Below are 6,529 nucleotides of genomic sequence, written 5' to 3' on the forward strand. Positions count from 1 at the left end.
GCAGATAAATCATGATATTGAATCTGGGCCCCAGTCTTGTTGCTTACCTCCTTAGGTCTCAGCTAAATAGCTTTGTTAGCCTGTGCTTTACCTGCAGGGACCAGAGGTGACTATTTTCTGTCAGGCTCTTTCCTGGCATTTGTGCAGGCAAAAACACTAAACAAAGTCGCTGGTCCACCCCACCTACTTTCCTAGGTGGCTCTGGACTGCTCAGCGGGGACCAATGAATGGACGTAGAAAACTCAGTGGACACCCCTCGTCTTTTATCTTCATTCTCCATCAGTTACCACTTGGCAGCACTGTAGGCTGAGAAGTACATCCTGGAAGCATTCGCCTGTCTCACCCTCCCAGATTCTGGGATTACAGGTGTGTGTCACCATACCTGCTGCTAACTTTTATTTTGGCAAGGAGTGAATTTATAGTAGGAGGTGCTTAGAAAGGGGCTGTGGCATCAAACTCTCTTCTTCCCTTTGGCCCTTTAGGTAGTCATTTCCCAGCTGGGATGTTAATTCTAGCATAGGCACAGAACTTAGCTCAGGAAGGGATGCCACATTGCTGATGGGATTTCTGAGGGAGAAATGTGAGTCAGGCTGTGGGAAAGTGACAAGAAGCTGTAAATGGCTTCTGAAAGGTGGAAAATTCTTTCCCCTTTTCCACCTCTCAATCTATCCTAGTTAACCCGATTGGCAGAAGCCAAGAGGTAAAGGGAAGCCCGGCATCATGAATGGAGAACAGTGGGGTAGATTTGGAGCTGGTGCAAATAGCTTAATAACTTTCACAGGCAGGAGGCACAGCCTTTCAACCCCAGGAGTCATGGAGCATTGGCTAAGGGTGGAAAGACAACCTCAACATGCTCCTGTATTCTGTTTCAGTGTAAGCCAATAAAAGTAGTCAGGGCTTTCTCACATCATGAGGATTTTTTTTTTTTGACACTGGATGTTGCTATGTAGCCCAGACTGTCCTTAAACTCATGGTGATCCTTTTGCCTTGGCTTGCCAAGTGCTGGATTATGGATATATACTACTGTGCCCAGCCATGATGTTTTTCTACCAAACTTCTTCTAAAGCCACAGGGACACCACATTTGGTTAAAATACATGCGCTATCAGTTAATTGTTTAGTTTTTTCCTTTTTTTTTTACCACTACCAGGAATCAAACTCAGGATCTTGTGCTTGCCAGGTAAGCACTGGGCCACTCAGATACATCCCTGACCCCAGTTAGTTGTTTAGCCATGTGGCAAGATTATCAGATTCCAACTCCTCTTTGACTCAGCCTATTCCGTCTTTCCAAAGAGATGTGTTATTTGCAATATTCTATATCAGTTTTGGTTGTTGTCTATAACAGTATAAACAGATTCTGACTAACTGAATTGAATTTATTGGAAATATGTGGGAATAGTTCACTATATCAAAATAATGGTAATCTGACTTGGGGAAGGAAAGAAACCAGATGGCTCTGTGTATCTCATGGCCTTTCTTCAGACCCAGCTCCAACTTCTTTCCAGCCTGGGATGGGTACATACATTTCAAATTCCTGCAGGTAAACCCTCTTTGGCTTGGTCTGAGTCAAGTGGTTATTTTTTGGGCCAAGATCTGTGCTCAGATGGGAGTACTGTGATTGAGTAGGTGTGAGTCTCTAGACTCCACTGTGTCAGAGAGTAGGGTATTGAGGCAGGCAGGCCCAATGGAACCCTGTGGGTGGAGAAGGAACAGATCTCTTAAGGAAAGTGTGGCACTGTTACCAGCAGAGTGAAGGAGGCCTACAAAGAAGACAACAAATAACTGGCCATTTGAACAGCCAGTCTGGGACTTCAAGATTATGTGAAAAAGAAGTAACTATATTGTAAAGGGCGTAAAAGGGGAAACCTGCTTCTGAATCCACAAGGATTCCTGAACACACAGACTGTTTTGCTGGCACAGGTCCCCTCCTGATTTGACTGTGGGCCTTCTGAACCGGCTCCTCTCTTCTCTGTGATGAACTCAGCAGGTAACATGCCTTAAAATGTGTATTATCCTTGTTTTCCCTTTGTATGTGTTTCTTCCTCCTTGTTTACTTCCTCTGTATGCTAATGCCCCTTTTCTGCATGACTGGTTTTTAATTTGCCCATTCAAACTAAGCTCTCTAGCATCTTTTTTCCTATAGGACTCTCTCTTGCTATCAGGCAGAAAGGGACCGGAAAGAGACTAAGTCAACTAGGGTTTTAGTATCTGAGATTTTAATGTGTTGCTTTTCTTACAGCAATATAGTAGTCTTTTCTTGGACATGTGTGCACACCTGCAGTCCTAGCACTCTGGGACACTGAGTATGACGACCGTGAGTTCACAGCTAGCCAGGCCGACTTAGTAAGCACCTGTCTCAAAATTTAAAAATGAAGATTAAAAAGGCCTGGGGATTCAGATCATTGCAAAAGCCTGTGTCATTCCCTAGTACTAGAAAACATTTATTGGAAATTCAAGGGAATGAGTGGAGAAATTTTATGTCCCACAGTGGATGGCTGGTGAAGGCATCTTAATGAACCTGTCCTCTCAGGTCACCTGATGCAGGCATTGGCCTGACACACTGTAGGTATAACTGAACCAGTCCTTACAGCAGTGTGTGCGCTAGTTGGGGTCCTTAGATTCCAACTGGTAAAGAGATGATGCTTTTTTATTATATCACAACAGTCACACTTTCTGTATAACTATCTGCACTGTGAATTGCAGAACCTGGTAAGACTGGCTCCTTGGTAAAAGCATCATTTCTTTGTGGTTCTGGAAAGTGTGGTTCTAAAGTAGTTCTGGAACGGGCAGTCATCAGAGGATCCAGAATATCTCAAGGAAACTCTCAAAGCCAAGTCCAGGTGAGCCAGGAGGAAATGTATCAGAACAAGGGTGGAGCTGCGTTTCTTCCAGGAAGCCACTCTGGGTTACTGAAGGCTTTACTCCCTGAATTTTCTAAACTTGCATTTGCTTTAATGTAGGAGCCCATTAAAATCATCTTAGTGCCTTAAAAAATTTAGATTCACAAAGTTTAATATGGATGGGAACAACTGGATTTGTACTTTTATTTTTTTTTCTTTTTGAGACAGGGTCTCACTGTGCATTTCAGGCTGGCCTCGAGCTCACTTTGTAGCCTAGGCTGCTCTCGAACTTGCAAACAATCCTCCTGCCTCAGCCTCCCGAGTGCTAGAATTACAGGCGTGAGCCACCACGCCCGGTTAAATTTTTTTTTTTTGAGTCAGGATCTCACTATATTGTCCATCCTGGCCTTAAATTTGCTAGGTAGCCCAAGCCAGCTTTAAAATTTACTGTAATCCACCCTGCCTCAGCCTCTCAAGTGCTGACATTATAGGCATGAACCACCACGTGCGGGACTTTTCTCCACCTATATTTTTAAAATCCTTTTTTCACAATTTGCCCATGTGTTCCTGGTTGAGAAACATTGTAGAGTATTTATAGGAGGTTTCCATGAATAGAACTTGCAAATGGAATGTGCAGAAGAAATCTAGTGTCTACGTGCTTTGTTTAGCCAGCATAGTGTTAAAAAGTATCTGAGTACTTTTAGGTGAGGTGAGTACTTTTAGATGAGGGTGTGGAGTCTTCAGTTTTCTCTACTCTCCATGCTTTTCTACTGCCTACACTCAGGTGCTGTACTTTTTCATTGCTTGGGACCGAGGGACACTTACATACACAGATAAGAGTCATCTCGCACATGTGCACACTGGGAAGTAGCCCACTTCTCCCAATGCTGATCAAGATCTGAGTGTTTTTCGGGAACTGATTTTAGAGTAACGTTACACAAAGAAAACCAGCCTCCTCTCTCAGTAGCTGTGTTATTACTTATTTTAAAAATGAATATCTTCAAGTGTACATGGTACAGCAGTCTTGGAAAGGTGTAAGTTGACAATTATAATCTTTGAACAGAGGGACTTCTGATAGAAACTATTTGGAATAGAAACTCTTTCTCCACACTGTAACAGAAGAAGCACTTCTTATCCAGCGTTCATTCTAAGGGACAAATGAATTTTCCAGATGTGTGAATTCTAGCACCTTAAAATCTGAGTTACCTTGTTGTCCAGAGCTGAGGTACTGTCTAGCTTGGTGCTATCCAACAGAAATATAATATGGGCCACAAATACAAGCCAGATATAGAATTTAAAATTTTATAGAACCTGCATTAAAAAGGATTACAAGGTGAAATTAATTTTAAAATTATATTTTATTTAATCCAATGCATCCAAAGCACCCAGTAAAATTTTACTGAGATCTCATACAGCTTTTTTGGCCCATGTGTGGGAAATCCAGTGTGTACTTTACTTGTGAAGCAGATCTCAATTTAGACTAACTTCATTTGAAAGTGATACAGTTGTGTTTGACAGTGTGGACCATGAGAAGCCAACATGAGGATCTTGGAATTCCAAAAAGTTTCATCAGTTGGGTTGGTAAGTTCTGTGAACTGCTTGTGTATACTCTTATTGTTCTAAGACGCACTTGCCTTTGGGCCACAGACTCACGTCCTATTTGCCATTTTTTCCCCCCTGTAGTAAAAGGGACTTAATTTTAGCCAGGTTTTTCAGTACTGTGCCAACTTTCTCTGTGCTTCATTTCTTCCCTTTCAAGTCCTTGTTTGTCATCGCAATATAATTCAAAGCTTCAATGAGCTGGGATCCAATGGACCGAACCCAAACAGCAAAATGGATTTCTTGTTGTTTATCTGGAACCATGAACCAGAAAATGTTGGACACTTGTTTTCAGCACTTCATTGACTTGGAACTGAGTTGAAACACAACTCCTTCCAATGGTGCCTTCTCCATGGAATGGTTAGCAGCTTTGACCATTGGACCAAGATAATTAATTAGAGCATGAATTGATCCTAAGCTTTCCTTGCTTGATCATTATCATGCCTCATCATTTGATTAAAGTCTTTTAGAGGCTAAACAGCCTTGTATGAGGCTGGAACATCCTGAAGAACTGTGGGAATATTCTGGCACGTATTCTACAAACTGTCCATGTGTAAAAGGTTTTGGTGCAGGTCTTAGTCTCAGACTTTTTGGTGGGACCCACAATAGATAGTCTTGCCTATTATTACCTGGTTTTCTCTGTTGTGGGGATATTGGTGATACTATACACTGTGAAATGGCACTATCTACCACTCTGGAAGATGTGCCGGCAACCTGTCTAATAGTCATACCTTGTGATTTTGCTCCAATACGGCAGAGCTCACCTGTTGCATCAGAAGCTGATAATACTGCATGCATGCTTTCCCAGATTACTTTGCAGCAGAAACAGACATAAGACCCAGTTACACCAGAACGATGTAAATATTTTGAAGGTGCTCTTGGGAAAGATTTATTTCCCAGATGAGAGAAAGAGAGAGAAGGAAGGAAAGGGGAGAAGGGAAGGACAGACGGAGGAAGGAGATGGGGAGGGAGAAGAGGAGAGGGAGGAGGAGGGGGAGGGAGAGAGGGAGAAAAGAGAGAGACGTTTCCCAGATAGGGACATTCATCCTGATCTAATCACCTCTTAATGGTCCCATCTCTCAACATTATTGCATTGGGATTTAAATTACTGACACATGAACACTTTGGGGACTCCTTCAAACCATAGCATTGGGTAATATGCAAATTGTCACCTCTAGCTTGTAAATGTATATGGTGTCTGGAGCCTCAAAATCGTCTATATTTTCTCAGATAAAAGAGGACATTTAATGTTAAGATTGTGTTGATACATTGTGTCAGCTTGAGAAGTCTAGAAGCTTGACTAACTTAGCTATTCTACATCCTAGTGTGTGGAGGACATGCCTTTGCTCTAGGATGCTGCTTATTGTGTCAATCTGAGAAGTTTAGAAGGTTAACTAAGTGACTCAGCAGGGGGCCAGGGTCCTTACTTTGTGAACATCCTGAGCCTGAGCAAGAGGAGGGCACAGAGATGGTGTGGATGGGTAGCATGCACGATTGTAAGGGAGGAAAAGAAGCTTGCTCCTCCCACACCGGCTCTTGCTCTTGTTTGCATTTGCTGTCTTCTGCTGAAGTGTTGCCCCTGTGCCGTGTCTCCCTGCCTTGGAGCCAGCTGATTATGGACTGAAACCTCCACAAACTGTGAGCTAAATAAATCTTTCCTTCCTTAATTTTGAGTGTGGAGTATTTTGTCTCAGCGATGAGAGAAAAGTAACTAAGACAATAGGTAAAGAAAGGTTTTGTTTTGACAAAGAGCACTTCTATGGGGGACACCTCATTGTGGCTTCTTTTGCTTCCAGTTTGTGTTTCTTCAGAACTCATCACTCAGACTTGTTGAAGTTATTTCCATTTTTACCCATGTTTTATATCAAGTAAGCTTACGCTGATGAAAGCCTGTGTCTTTGTTCATTGGACATAACGTTCTGAGCAGGGCTCATCTCAGACAGCATAGCCCAGAGTTGCCCCTGGAGGGTACTCAGGACCTGTGGGAATGAGCAGATGTGGCTTTCAAGACACTGACCTAAAGCTTTAACAGCACATCCTGAACACCCACAACTGTCCTCAGCAACTCTTTCTTATCCCTGAGTCAGGAGA

Source organism: Cavia porcellus, unplaced genomic scaffold (assembly GCF_034190915.1).
Source record: "Cavia porcellus strain 051 isolate PalLab524CR breed Dunkin Hartley unplaced genomic scaffold, mCavPor4.1 scaffold_20, whole genome shotgun sequence".
NCBI classification, from domain to species: domain Eukaryota; kingdom Metazoa; phylum Chordata; class Mammalia; order Rodentia; family Caviidae; genus Cavia; species Cavia porcellus.